Source organism: Podarcis melisellensis (assembly GCF_964234715.1).
Source record: "Podarcis melisellensis genome assembly, chromosome: 13".
Classification (NCBI taxonomy): Eukaryota; Metazoa; Chordata; class Lepidosauria; order Squamata; family Lacertidae; genus Podarcis; species Podarcis melisellensis.
This window is the reverse complement of record NC_138545.1, coordinates 21,947,273-21,962,324: the sequence shown is the minus strand read 5'-3', so window position 1 is coordinate 21,962,324 and position 15,052 is coordinate 21,947,273. Positions and strand designations below refer to the sequence as shown.

Here is a 15,052-nt window from a genome sequence, read left to right as displayed (position 1 = left end):
ACTGGAGAAGCCAAGACAGGCCTAAAGAATCCCAATTCTCAAATGAGTGATGGAACTGCAGTCTCTCCACTTCCTAAACATCCTCGTTTGTCCCAATCCATTCAGCACACATGCATCATGGGAAACATAAAGTTGTAAAACGCACAACACACACACACACACACACACACACACACACACAAACTTTAGCAGAACAATCCCTGACAAAGCTTCTGGCCAGATTCCAGTACCGTTCTCACTCATAAAGCAAGTTAAAGCAGGGAATTAGCAGGAATACAGACTCCCAAATTGTAGTTTCATGAGAAACTTACCGAGCTGGGCTTGGTGCCCACGTTTACCACAGAGAAGAGCACTTCCTCCTTAGAAAACGGAACTAGGGAGAACCTGGAATCATGTAATGAGATCTCATTGAATATGGGAGCAAAGCGGGGGTAGGAGAGGGAGGGGGTGTGATTTTCCACAAAGGGTGGTGGTCAAGGGGGAGAGAGATGAGATGTTGGAGTTCCAAGATCAGACCTCCCATCGCTTGACATTTATTTTGAAAAGGGGCCCCCAAGTTGGATTGGGGTGAGCATTTGTGAGAGTCAGTGTGGAACAGTAAGTAGCAAGTGTTTAACAAGGCTTGGGATGGCTGGGCTCAAGTCCCCACTCAGCCACAAAGCTCTCTGGGTAGGCACTATCTCATCCTAGTCTACCTCACAGGGGTGTTGCAAGAACAAAATGGGGATGGGGGTGTACAGTGGTCCAAGCTCTCTGGAGGGAGGGTGGAATAATTTTTTTAACATATATAATAGTTTTGTAACTCCTCTTAGGTTAGCGTACTATTATTGACCCCAATGTTGTTTTGTTGTTTTGTGATTGTTCTCTATCTTTTGAACCTTCAGGGGTGAAAAGGCAAGATATGTGTTGCTTAGGCAAGTCAACCAAGAATATGACAAATTGAGTAAAGTTGGCTCTCTGCCACCTACACTACCTTTTTGCACATACCTGTCCCCTAGCCAGTATTCTGCACAGGTCTCAAGATGGTCTTAGGCTTCTAGGGGGAAGAAGGTGGCATCCCACGCTCTTCCATTGTCTCCCAAGACAGATGGAAGCTAGCAAAAACATGGGATCAAGTCTGCCAGATAAGCTGCTTTAGTTCTGCCCCCTACACCCAACACTGGCTAACCAGGTGCCTCAAGGCCTATTGGGGGGATGGCTTTAAATGATTATTAGACAATTTAATGAAGGATAAGACTGTCAATGGCTACTATCAGTTGGTAGCAACTGCAGGTGGGCACTCAGATTCTGCTTGCAGTCTTGCCATGGGCATCTGGTTGGACTAGATGGGCCATTGACCAGCAAGCTCTCCTTGTTTTATTCAGGGAAATCTCTGATAACCATGCCAATTATGCCACCTTCAAACCAAAAAAGTTTTAGTGGATATATTTCTGCTCATAATGCCTGCAGAAAAAAAATGTCTGCTATGGCCCACAGATTTTACACAACCCAACAAGTTGGGGGGGGGGAGTGTTCCAGCAATTATGACACCTTCCAGCTGTCACATATCTAGTCTTCTATCTCAGCCAACTTATTTTTCCAGTGCCCCAACACTTTCCAAAACCTTTACAAATGTACTACTCCCACCTCCAAAACTGTGATTTCAAATTGTATCAGGTTGGGTTAGGGTTATATTCAGAATTAGGTGCATACATGTATTAAAGAGTAGGCTCCCACATTATAGCATGTCACAAGCAGATGGCAGGAAGAATTAAAAATCTGCTAGAGAGGTCTCCCTAGTAAAAAGAAGCAATCATCTCAGGATTTGAGGGGGGAGCAGCATTCGCCATTCCTATTCCCTTGCATCCAGTTTTCCTCGAGCCACTGCTTTTGTCTCCCTCCTCCCTCCCCCGAAAGACCTGGAATTCTCCAGAATCCTTATCACGGTTCCTCAATGAGAAGTGTGGTACTTATGGAAGAGTTGCTCAAAAGAGAGCTTAACCATCTCCGACATTCTCACATTGTAAACTGTGACATGGGAGAGTTGACAGCATCCGAGTCAGGCCCAGCCAATAAGCTCCTTATATCAGGTTAACCTCTTTGTCCACCTAAGTTATCAGGGCGGGTGTCAGGAGCAGAGCAGAATTAACTCACACAGTGCCAGCAAAGTTAACTCTCTTTAGTCAAAGAAACCAAACAGCTCAGGAGGCCAAGCTTAGTGAATACAGTAACTCTTCCATGTAGATCTTGCCCCAGTGAGGCAGTTGCAACGACTGAAGTTCCCCAAGTCTCCTCCTCCTGGGTCTTTCCTAAGCAATATAAGACTCTGAGCCAGTGTGGTGTAGTGGTTAAAAGCGGTAGATTCGTAATCTGGGGAACTGGGTTCGTGTCTCCACTCCTCCACATGCAGCTGCTGGGTGACCTTGGGCTAGTCACACTTCTCTGAAGTCTCTCAGCCCCACTCACCTCACAGAGTGTGTGTTGTGGGGAAGGAAGGGAAAGGAAAATTTTAGCCACTTTGAGGCTGCTTCGGGTAGTGATAAAGCGGGATGTCAAATCCAAAACTCCTCTTCCTCCTCTGGCATCCTGTCTATCTTTGCTCTGTCCTCTTCCTACCTCTTCAGGTTCTGGGAGACCAGCAGGGAGGGCAGCTGGTTGCAACAGGAGAGGGAGATGCTCTGGCTTCTCCAGCAGCCCACCTTGGCTCCCCTCCTCTCCAGCCTTTTACAGTGGTGCCTTGGTTTAAAAACAGCTTAGTTTATGAACAACTTGGATTAAGAACGCTGCAAACCCAGAAGTAGGTGTTTTGGTTTGTGAACTTTGCCTTGGAAGCAGAACCTGTTCCGCTTCCTGCTGAGTGTGTTCCATTTGTAAATTGCTATGGGAAAGCACACCTTGGTTTAAGAACGCTTTGGTTTAAGAACGGACTTCTGGAACGGATTAAGTTCATAAACCAAGGTACCACTGTATTCTGAACTGCTCTCTGCCACAGACTCTTCCTGCTCACTAAACCTTCTTTATCTCCCAACACCACCTCCTCCTAGTCTGCTCCCTCTGACTACTCATCGTGGTCCCACAACCAATCCCCTGGCTCTGAGCCTTCTTCCCTTGGGGTTTCCCAAAATGGTGCCTCAGACCACTCCTCTACATCAACATTTAAAGGCCAGTAGTGGGGTAGTTTTGACCCTCCGGATGTTGCCGAACAACAGCTTCCACCAGTCTCTGCAAGGCCAATGGCAGTAGCTGGAGGGACAAAAGTTCCCCATACCTGCTGTAGGCATGCAGAGATCTAAAAAGGAAAGAGACCAGAAAGAAAATACAAGGGGAAAGAGACCAAAAGAAAAAGTTAAGACATATAGGATGGGAGAGGGTAGGAGCAAGAGGCCTCTTCCAAAACCATGGGAATATCACCGGGCTCTAAGCAAAGCTGCAGGGAGATGTAGTGGCGGGGAAAGGAAGATAGGATATAGGATTGCTCAATAAAAAAAAATTGCAGAGAGTTTGTTTTTCTCTTGTCAACTGAATTGCAGTCAAAACAACTCCTCATGCCAGCAGGTTACCTGGAAATTTGATATAGGAACCTAGGAGTTTGATTATACCCCTCTCCAGATCTATCCAAGGCTGGTAGCTAAATATATGGTTGCATACCAGAGCCTGGGCATACACAAACTCACATGCAGAAGTTAGTGTGCAAGGAGTATTTATACACACACATAATTATTCAAGGCAAAATACAGAAGTAGAATAAGCACAGTACCAAAAGCCACCATGAAACACCTCCCAGCTGCAAAACTAACACACAGTTGGAACATAACACTACTGGAAGAGGAAAGACTTCTGCAATTCACTAAGAACATCTCAAAAGCCATTGGGCAGAAGTTTTAACATTACCACAATCATTACACAAATAGAAAGGCTTATCCTAAATAAGAACATCTCAACTCGCAGAGGGTTGGGTGCGGGGAAAGAAATAGAGATGGGACCAAGTGTGGATGTCTAAGAAGCATGTTCCATAGCATGGATTCCACTACAGCAGGGGTGGCCAACTCCCAAGAGACTGTGATCTACTCACAGAGTTAAAAACTGGCAGTGATCTACCCCCTTTTTGGGGGGAGACAGTTATCTACCAGTGATCTACGGCAGACGTCCAGTGATCTACCAGGAGATCACGATCTACCTGTTGGGACATGCCTGCACTACAGAAAAAAACTCTGCCTACGCCTCAGCATAGCTTCTCGGCACTACTTCAAAAAGTGCATTTGCAAAGCAGGGCACAGATGCACGCCCAACACAAATCAGCACGCAGGCACTTTGTGAATGAGGAAGAGTGTTGTGAGCTAGCACAAGTTCTCACTTCAGGGCCCTTATGAGATAACCTGGGGCAGCTTTCGGCAAACCCTAGATGATTTGGATTACGGTTCCCATCAACTCCAGCTTGCATTGTTGTCCAAAGCCTACATAGGACACCAGGCTAGCAAAGGCTTAGGGTAAGAAAGGGAGCACTTTAAGCAATCTCGTGAGGATTTTATTTGCTCTCCCCATCTAGTAATGAGCTACTCAGTGAGACAGAAGTGTGGTGAGGAATGTCAGCAAGCAACAACATCCAGAAACCCTTGTGGAGAAACCCTGAGTTGAATGTATTGCCTCCCAAAACCATAAAATAGACGATCACTCATACACACCATCCAACTTCTAGGCCAAACCCAAAGGTCCTGTCTGTTTTAGTTTTGATGAAGTGGGTTAGGAGGAGCACAGCAGGAGATTTGCCCCTCTTTTGGCAACTTCCACACCCTTCAAGCTAGCTTTGCTTTAGGCACTTGTAAGAGGGCCAGACACACACTTGCAAGAGGGTCAGAACATGTGCACAGAAAAACCTGCATTTGAACACTGCATGGGTGACAGAGACCAGCCAACTGTTGCAAGGTCAGCCTTCACTAAGCACTCATTCATATAAAGTGCCCGATAGCACAGTCGTAGCTCCATGTCCGCAAACACAGCCCTGAAAGGGCCCCAGAGGTGCCTCCCCTTTCCTCCACCCGCCCCCCACGAAAAGAAAGGGCTCAAGAGAAATTTGTTTCGGTTCCGTAAGATGCTTCTATAGTCAGGCCTTTGTTCCACATGTACACGCCCTGAGCTTTACCAGAGGATGCAGGTGTCTGCGGCCCCCCGGGACCCTTCTGCCCCCTTCGTTTTGCTGGAGGCAAGCCTAGCCAGGAGCTGCCCCCACAAAGAGATCAACCACAGCTCCTCGGTGCATCAGGTGGGAGGGGTGTGCAAGACTCTGAGCTCGGGGCAGGAGGGGGGGTGTTTGCAATTTCCTGCCCCAGTTCGAGGAGAGAGGCCTCTTGTCGTTTCCTGTGGTTTGGGGCAGGGAGGGGAGAGATAGCGAACAGTCATGTGATTATCTCTCTCCCCAAGTGGGAGGAGACGCGAGGCGGGCTCAGTGCGGTAAGGCGTCTATAAATGGGCCAAGCACTGGCACTTCCATCTCTTGACTTCAGCTGGCGACTGGTCTCCCCGTCTGGCCCGGTAGATTGCAAGCGACCCAAGAGGTAGACTGCTGTGGGCTGACAGGATCCCTGGGTGGGGAGTTGGGAAGAGTGGGGCTACTTGACTGAAGAGTCCTGGGTTCTAGCTGGGAATGCAGGAGGGCAGGAAAGGGCTGTGCAATGAGAGATAAGGCAGCTGAGGCTCTTGGAGAGAGCACGCTGCATCCATGCGCAGGGTGGATGTTAAGCTCTAGGACTCCTGGAGTTCTATCATGATGTCTAGGAAGGAACAAGAGGAAGAATGAGGCTGGTGTTTGGGAGACGGAAGGATGGGGATCTGGGCCAAAGCTAATTTTGGTCCGTCTTCTTGTTCGAAGAACAAAACCTGTATTTTTAAAGAGGGGCATGAGGAATTGGGAGCATGCGGGGGTGTTCATCGGCATGTAAGCTATTAGTCCTAACTCTCCACCCGCCTCCTAAACAGGCTTAGACTGGGAAGTAAGAATAGGGAAGTTCCGAAAGAAGATGTCACACGGGTGGCTTATGCAAAGGGGAAATATGGCGGCTGTGCACAGTCAGTGGGTGCACACTCATGCTTATTCAGGCCCTTCACTGAAAGGGCGCTGTGAAATTTCAACATGCCTGCCCTCTACTGATAGGAAAGAAGACGAACACCTCTGTTGAAGAAAGCAACAGTTATATGACCTTGCAGCCATTTTCCTAACCTGTCCTCCTCCTCTCTCTGGTTTTTAGGGCAGCTCCTTTCTTGCAGAAATGTGTGGAGTTTGGCAGGAATGCCCGTCCCAGCAGCATTTGACCACAAGAGTCTCTTCGATGAAACATGAGCTGGTCTGGGATCATTGCCTGGGGATCTTGGAGGACAGTTCCACTGCCATCGTAAATCTCGTTCCAAGAGTCTATGGACCAAGACAGTTGGTAAGGTACGGGACATGGAGATCCTTTCCCCACTTTTGGAATCTAACAGGGGTAAGGAGGAGGGATAATAAACACCATTTCAGGTTATTTTCCATTTTAGAGCATGTGGATAGTGAAGATAAGGCCTCCATGCTGTGCCCAAGATGTACTTACAAGCAGTGCTCAGAAGGAAAGCCGGGGGGGAATTTTGCATAAAGGTGTTCAGGGTTGTGGGGCAAGTAAGTAATGTATGAAGGATTCAGTCTTAACCCCCACCAGGAACTTGCTGAAAGGGCAGGGGGAGAAAGTAAGAGATAGAAAACAGGAAAGGCAAGAGATACAGCGTATAGATCAGCCTTCGCCAACCTAGTGCCCGCCATCTAGGCAAATGAAAGCAAACAGACTTCTAATGTCCCCTGAATACCAGTCACTATATTAAAAAACAAAACCTCATTAAGTTTTCTGTTAAACCAAATGGGCTGCATCCAACTAAGCTCTAATCAGAGTAGACCCACTGAAATTAATGAACCTAAATTAGTCATGCTAATTAAATTCAATGTGTCTGCCATGTGTAGGACTAACATTGGATACGACAACCCCAGCTATTGTGGGAGTTCCAACTATTTCTCTGTTGCTCTCTTGAAATCAAACGTATAGCCACATGTTATTGCCTCAAACTGAACAAACCATTTTGCATCTATAATGGGGAAAGTCTGACAGTGCAGTCCTATGTGTGTCTACTTAGAAGAAAGTCTCATTAAGTTTAATGGGCCTTACTGCCAGATACATGGGAGCAGGATTGCATCCTAAAGATTATGAGCAGTCCAATTCTCTGCCTGTTCAACTCAGAGTAAGTCCCAACTGCATTCAGTGGGGCTTACACCAAAATTACATACACACAGGATTGCCATCAAATAGAACAGAAAGCTAAACATAGACACAACCATTTTATGCTGCTTATTACTGAACTGACACTACAATACTATGGAATTTTACTCAGGAGTAAGTCCCACTGAAATCAGCGAGGCTTACTTCCAAGTAAACCTGCATAGAACTGGGCTCCGAGTAAGTGGTTCTTAAGGCCTGTTTACGCATTAATCGTTTTATATGTTTAATCTTAGTTGATAATCTATTTACCCTGCCAATTTATAGCAGTATTTCCTTAAATTTCCTTAACTTATAAGACAATTCTATGCAGATTTATTAAAAGGAAACCATTACACTGTATATAAATAGGTAAACTGTTCTACAGGTTGGGTTAAAAAAACACACCAACACTCCTGAGTTGCCAAGTTTGCTGCAGTTAAGTTGCCTAGTTCTTTTAGAACCAAAGCATTACAAGACTAAGCCATTTCCACAAAACCTGTAATTTATTCAAGATAAAACCTAGAATAAATTTTCCCACCCCAGCATATTCTCAAGATAGTTTCGCAGAACATGAGCCCTTCTCAGAGTGCCATACATGACTGGGCCCTGTGTTCAATATGGTACCAGACTTCCCCACCTTGTAGCCTACCTGAATCTGCAAATCCTGTATGGGAAAGGAGATCCCAAGAATTTCGCTCCGTGTCAGAGGCCCTTTTCCCCCAACCTTCACCTCTTTGCTATACTAAGATCTACCAGGGTGGAAAGTAGGGTCCTCCTCATTGCACCCCAATTCTGCAGAATTCTCTCAATTAAGAGACCTGCCAAAACTTCACATTATAACATTTTTTTAAAGGACAGTACTTAAAACATTTTTAAAAAAATAATTATAATGCTTTGATTAGAAATACAATGGTTGTTTTAAAGGGCTTGGGATTGCAGCTTTGTCCCTTCAGAGTTGGGAAGGAGGCAAAATACTTTTTAAAAATACGCTTTCATTTTCCTTATGGTAGCCTATATGGGCAGGGATCTAAGGAGTTACTTTGCCTCGTGCAATGCATCTGTACTGACCTAGTTTTACATTTTAACACTTGCCGCTCACACGCGAGCACACACACAAGATCCACCGGCATTACATTTGTCTCGCCCATTAAACTGGCACGCAGCCCGCTAATCACTTGCATGTTTCTAGCAAGGAGGCAATTATTAGATGTATTCAAATTATTCAACCATGCAACTAGCTGGCACCAACTAGTTTCATGGGCTATTGGATCCTAGCCTTGAAAACATTTAAATGTTTATAATTCTGAAACTCAGTGATGTGTGCACTACAAAAAAACAGAACTATAGCTAACCCACATGTAAAATTGAAATTAAATAATCATAATATTTGGTGGACCGGCTTGAAGAAGAGGAAGAGGAAGAAGAATTTGATATATAGTTATAGAAAGCCTCTACCCAGATAATTTTCTCGGTCTTCAAGGCCAATTGCTCATCTCTCTTAAATTTCATCAGAAATAGCAGAGACTTACTCCAGACTTGATCAGCCACACACTCTCAGTCTCCACAACATTTCTTTCTTTAATTCTCTCAGGAAAACATAAGATTTTTGGTTAAGGGGTTAAATACTAAAAAAAGCAATTCCAAAAAATCCCCCCTCAGCTAGTTTCATTAAAATGCTCTACTTAGTTCCCTATTCAGTTTGTCACCACTAGTGAAAAATGGTTGAGCTTCTCTCATAAAGCCACAGGAACAGGCAGTACGTAACCACTAATACAATGTCCCCCAGTAAACTACCCTCTAGATTTAAACATGTGAGACATAAATTCTTAGTAGTTATAGCACAGCAGAACATAGAACCTGGAGTAGTGAGGGAAACTATCTGGACATCTTTTAGTTGAGTTATGGAGTTTCAAGTAGGATATCTGGGTTATGCCCTCCGCTCATATGTTGGGCGAACCAGAACACGTATATTTTTATTATCAATTCTCGGAGCCAGCGAAAGCAGAGGTGGCTGGGAGTCAGATCCTCTGTTCCAAACTTCCCCAGACTTATTTGCCATTATGATTATGAATAGGTCAGTCACTCTCAATGTGCCCAGCACTTTAAAGAGCAGCAACAAAATTGCCAGTCCCTGCCCCATGGAGGTTACAATCTGACAAAGGGAAGGGTTGAGAGCGAACAAATGAAAAATATGTATCCAGCTTATTTGTACGCACTTAGCTCTAAGATATGGGGATTAAGGGACCATGCCAAATGCTTCACAAACAATGTGGGTTTTGAGGAGTGATTTGATAGAAGGGGTGGTGGGGACTTCTCATAGTTGTGCTGGGAAGAGAGTTCCAAGCACAAGAGACAGCAAAGGGGAAGGGTAGAAATTGGATTATGGTAGCAAGAGTCCTCTGGGTGGTGGGATAAAAGGGGATGAACACAGAGGCATTTGCTCTGCCAATGCTGTGTTCGCCTTTTACTTTGGGCTCAGAACATCCCCGTAGGAGAAAGAGGGCAGGCGGAGGGCATCAGCATGCCATCAATTGCCACATGAAGTGGGTTCTCATTTGCCCTTTCTTCAAAGGCAGCCAGCTCCAATGACCATCTGAAAATCCAAACCACGTGCACTCATTTTTGCTTCTTTCAGTTTTTATCTGTGCATATGCCTTAAATGAACTTTTACCTTTCTGCAGAGAAAGAGAGGCAGGCCCCTTTTCCAAAGACAATGAAAGGAGCCAGGCATGGAAGGAAGAGAAGGATAAAGGCAAGTAAGTATTTGCAGGTGTAAAGGAGCTTTAAAATATTTACTGCAAGATTTTGCTGAACATGCAAGATTTGAGTCTCCTTCAGTTTTGTTCTCCGCTTCCTAATGCAGAATAAAGCCTTATGTAGTCTGTGAGCCCTATGGGGAAGGAAGGACGTTTTTTAATTCTGTAAAAACTGCTGTCTCACCCAAAACCCACAAGGCAGGGTAAGTCAAACCTCCCCTCCTGCTAGTATCTCTCTGTTATTTCACAACCAGGGAGCTGCCAGCGGGCGGGCGCAGGGGAGATTAAAGGGGGTGGGCAGGGGTGGGGACCAGCTCACAAACAGCCAGCGACAGATGAAGAAGACGCCGAGAGCCAACCCATGACCAGCAGCTGCACTTTATGGACAGTGGACTCATCCATAAAGTAGAAAGCACTACTAAACGCTCGTGTCCAAGTGTAGTGTTTCCTACTTTATGGATGAGTGTACTGTGAGCAACGGAGGCAACAAGGAGAAGCGGAGACTGGCACAAGACCAGGGAAAGGGGGGAGGGGAAGGCGGAAATGCCACGTGGCCGTAGACAGGAGGGCATCATGGTTGAACACACACACACAGAGCCAGACTGTCACTCAAATACAGATGCATCGCTTTCCCCAAAATATAGCACATGACACTCCCAACAATAATGCTTGTAACATGTGACTCATAACTGAATCTAAGTAGGAGGTGGGGTGGAGAACAAGACCTGGGGAGAAAGGCCCATTTATTGGCACCAACTTAGAATGCTCAGAAGTTATTCTGCCAATACCCTCTTCCCAACTTTGCTACAATCTGTGCATGATACCTTCTACCCTGCTTGCCACACACCCCTACCTGAATATGCTTTTAGAAAGTGGAAGGGTTTGGGAATTTGCTGGGGGCAGAGTAGGGGGCGAGTAAAATATCACATGATGCTTGGTACATGTGCATGGAAGCTGGCCATACATGTGCAAACACCCCATGACCAACATACTCTTAAAGACCTTCATTGTTTGGGTAACTGTCTGAAGGTCACTAGCTGTGATTATGTGCTTGAAAGGAGAGGGGACAGGTATTACAGGATGTACTGTATGACCACTTGCTTCACGAAAATAAACTTTCAACACAGATGCATCTTTGTACTTATTCACAAGGGTGGGGGAAGCTGGTCTTGGGTGCGGGGAGGGGGTGGAGAGAGAGAAGAAACAGGAGCAGAATTTCACAAGTGTATCTCATTTTTGAATTTTCACTTAAGAATCAGCACTACAAACTTTGCCAACCTATGCTGTAAAATTTTTGGCCTGGCTCCAGAGCAAGTCACTCCAATTCTGATGAAACCAGTGTGGAAAGTTACTCATGACCTAATGCCATCCTACTGGTTTCATTGGGAATGAAGTTCAATCAACTTACTCTGGATTCAAACCGCTACATGCAACCAATCCACTAATCCACGTACAGCTGAAAGCATCCTACTACTAAAGCAAATTCACAGCATCACTGCATGATACAGGCAAACGGGCACAAAAAATGAACCAGGCAACACAGAACCAAACTCTGGGGGTATTCTGCTCATCACTCCAATCTCATGCACTGAGATTCTTACTTTCCATTTAAAACCAGTAGTCTAAGGCAGGGGTTTCCAAACTGGTCAACAAGCTTCATTCCACATTGTGACACTGGATTTGTGGTTTAGGATGGGAGACAACACATTCATCACATTAAATATTAGCAAAGGTTCTTAACTGTATTTTATTATTTCTTGTACTTCTTATTTTACAACCTGAATTTTATGGAATTCAGATTGTAATACAATATATAAGAAATTAAAGCAACCGTAAAAATACCTTTAAAAATAAGCATCTGGCACAGTGCATTACAGCTGCTATGGCAGGCAGAAAAATAATTAAGTAGTCTGCCACGATCATAAGCAACTATCAGGTGGTCCACGGGGAAAAACACTTGGGAACCACTGGTCAAAGGCAAAATAATGGAACAACAGAGTAAAAACAAGGTGGCAGTTGCAAGTAAAGCATAGACAGGGAATCTGCAGCACTTCAGATGTTTCTGGACTAAACTCCCATCAGCCCATCGGCCCAGAGCACTACCCATGCTAGCTAAGGTTGATGGGAGTTGGGAGTCTAATGATAACATCTGGTGGGTCACAGGTTTCCGAATTCTGTAACAAAAGGATCAGAAAACAGGAAGGGGTAGTATTTTACCAGAAGGGCTGAGAGGAATATTCTGTTCCACCATTTTGAATCTGTCTTAATATTGCTCTCAGCACTCACACACACACTTTGGAGCTACTTAAAGTCTTGTAAGCCCTGAAACCCAGGCCAGGAATTTCCTGCCATCTGCTCCTGAAGGGACCCTCAATTGGCCAGAGCTGGGTTGGGACAGCCACCCCACCCCCACCCATCCTTCTGGGGTTAATGAAGACCTGTCTGTCCCATGAGAAGGCAGAAGTGAAGACTAGGCCAGGAAACTTCTGCTGTCAAGCTTTGGAAGGGACCCTCATTTGGCTTCAGAAAACACTTGTAATTTCAGAGTTACAAACCATGATGGGTGTCTTGATTTGTTACCATGCCACTTATTATACACACACTTATTTGGCTTATAATATAGAATTCCATATGTGCATTCACTTCAGTCAGGAAACTGGTACAGGTTTATTTTCATTCTCTTGCTATGCCCTTGAACTTCAACCCTGTTCCAAGTCCTGCAATTCCAAGTTAAGAAGACTTCTCTGAACCCAGAAACAACTCCTTCACAGTGGCAAATATCCCCTTTATAGAGGCAGTGGCAGCAGCCCAGCCTTGGGTCCATTCCAGTCTGGCTTCAGACCTGATCACTGCCTTGGTTGCCCTGGTTGATTGCATCTGTCACAAGAGAGATATGGAGAGCAGTGTGACGTTGCTCATTCTCCTCAATCACCCAGCAGCTTTTGCTACTGTTGACCACAGTACCCTTCTAGAGATGGGGGACACCATGCCTCAGGGGTTCCACTCCTAGTTCCAGGGCCACTTCCAGAAAGTGCTTACGAGAGGCCACTGTTCCAACACCATGCAAGTTGTATGGAGGTATCCTACAGCGTTCCATATAGTCCCCTCCATGCTACTTCACATCTGCATGGAAGCTTTGGGAGCTGTCGTCAGGTAATTTGGAGTGAAGTGCCATAAATATGCAGATGATACCCAGCACTCTCTCTCTCTCCCTGTGCGTGTTCCATCTGAATCAGGAGCAGTGCTTGAGGTACTGGACCTGCGCTTGGAGGCAGTGATGGGCTGGATGTGGACCAATAAACTAAAGCTGAATCCTGGAAAAACCAAGATGTTATGTGTCTCAAGTTCTCATGTTTGGGAGGTAGAGATGGCCTGGCCTAGATAGGGTTGCCCTCCCTTGGAAGGAGCAGGTCCACAGATTGGCAGTGTTCCTGAATTCAACCCTATCACTGGAGGCTCAACTGAGTTGGGGGGGCCTAGGAATGCTTTTTTCCAGCTAAAGCTGGTTCACCAGTTATGACCCCTTTCGACTAAAACTTGGGACACTGCACTCCATGCTCTGTTAACTGGCTGCCCTTGGAGACTACCCAAAAACTTCAAGTGGTACCAAATGCAGCAGCCAGATTACTGGCTGAGGTTCTATTTAGATCTCACATAACCCCATTTCAAAACAGCTACACTGGTTGCCAGTTCATTTCCAGGCCCAATTCAAGGTGTTCACAGTAGTGTTTTAAGTGCTAAATAACTGGCCCTTAATACCTGAATGGCTTGCTCCTTCCCTACAAGCGCTGTCAGTGGTTAGGATCAGCAAAGTGGGGACATACTGTTTGTTCTACCGCCATCAGTAGCTCAGGGTGGCGATTGCCCTGGAGACGGCATTCTCTGTGGCAGCCCCTGAGTTGTGGAACTCCCTCCCAAGAGATGAGTCTGGTTACTTCATCAGATAGCTTTTAGTGAATGCTGAAAGAACACCTCTTCACCCTGGCACTACAAACACACACTCTATATACAGTATATCCATGTGTGCCATCTTATTTCTGCAATTGTAAGTTATTTTAAACTATTCCTGCATTCATGCATTATAATAAAATAATAATAATAATATAATTTATTATTTATGCCCCGTCCATCTGGCTGCACTTCCCCAGCCACTCTGGGCAGCTTCCAAAAAAATATTAAAATACTGTAATACATCAAACATTAAAAGCTTCCCTAAACAGGGCTGCCTTCAGATGTCTTCTAAAAGTTTGCTAGTTATTTTTTGCTTTGACATCTGGTGGGACAGTGTTCCACAGGGCAGGTGCCACTACCGAGAAGGCCCTCTGCCTGGTTCCCTGTAACTTGGCTTCTCGCAGCGAGGGAACCGCCAGAAGGCCCTCAGCACTGGACCTCAGTGTCCAGGCAGAACGATGGAGGTGGAGACGCTCCTTCAGGTATACTGGACCAAGGCCATTTAGGGCTTTAAAGGTCAGTACCAACACTCTGAATTGTGCTCAGAAACGTACTGGGAGCCAATGAAGATCTTTCAGGACCGGTGTTATATGGTCTTGGCGGCCACGCCCAGTCACCAATCTAGCTGCCACATTCTGAATTAATTGCAGTTTCCGAGTCACCTTCAAAGGTAGCCGCACGTAGAGTGCATTGCAGTAGTCCTAGCGGGAGATAACTAGAGCATGCACCACTCTGGTGAGACAGTCTGCGGGCAGGTAGGGTCTCAGCCTGCGTACCAGATGGAGCCGGGAGACAGCTGCCCTGAACACAGAATGGACCTGCACCTCCATGGACAGCTGTGAGTCCAAAATGACTCCCAGGCTGCATACCTGGTCCTTCAGGGGCACAGTTACCCCAATTCAGGACCAGGGAATCCTCCACACCTGCCTGCCTCCTGTCCCCCCAAAACAGTACTTCTGTCTTGTCAGGATTCAACCTCAATCTGTTAGCCGCCATCCATCCTCCAACCGCCTCCAGATGGTTGGATTGCAGCGGACTTGACGAGATGACCTTTGGGGTCATTTCCAACCCTAGAATTATATGATTCTGTGTTTT

The 15,052-nt window shown here is 45.8% G+C and overlaps 1 long non-coding RNA gene across 2 annotated transcripts; it reads left to right on the top strand.

The window, feature by feature from the left end:
* Positions 1-5,482: 5,482 nt before the first annotated feature.
* Positions 5,483-11,133, top strand: LOC309355973. 2 transcript variants are annotated; one of them, XR_014162670.1, is made up of 3 exons: positions 5,483-5,531; positions 6,222-6,404; positions 9,932-11,133. It is a non-coding gene; the product is annotated as an uncharacterized lncRNA (long non-coding RNA). The 2 variants fall into 2 exon arrangements; XR_014162671.1 differs by lacking the exon at positions 5,483-5,531 and having other exon boundaries at positions 5,755-6,404.
* Positions 11,134-15,052: the final 3,919 nt, after the last annotated feature.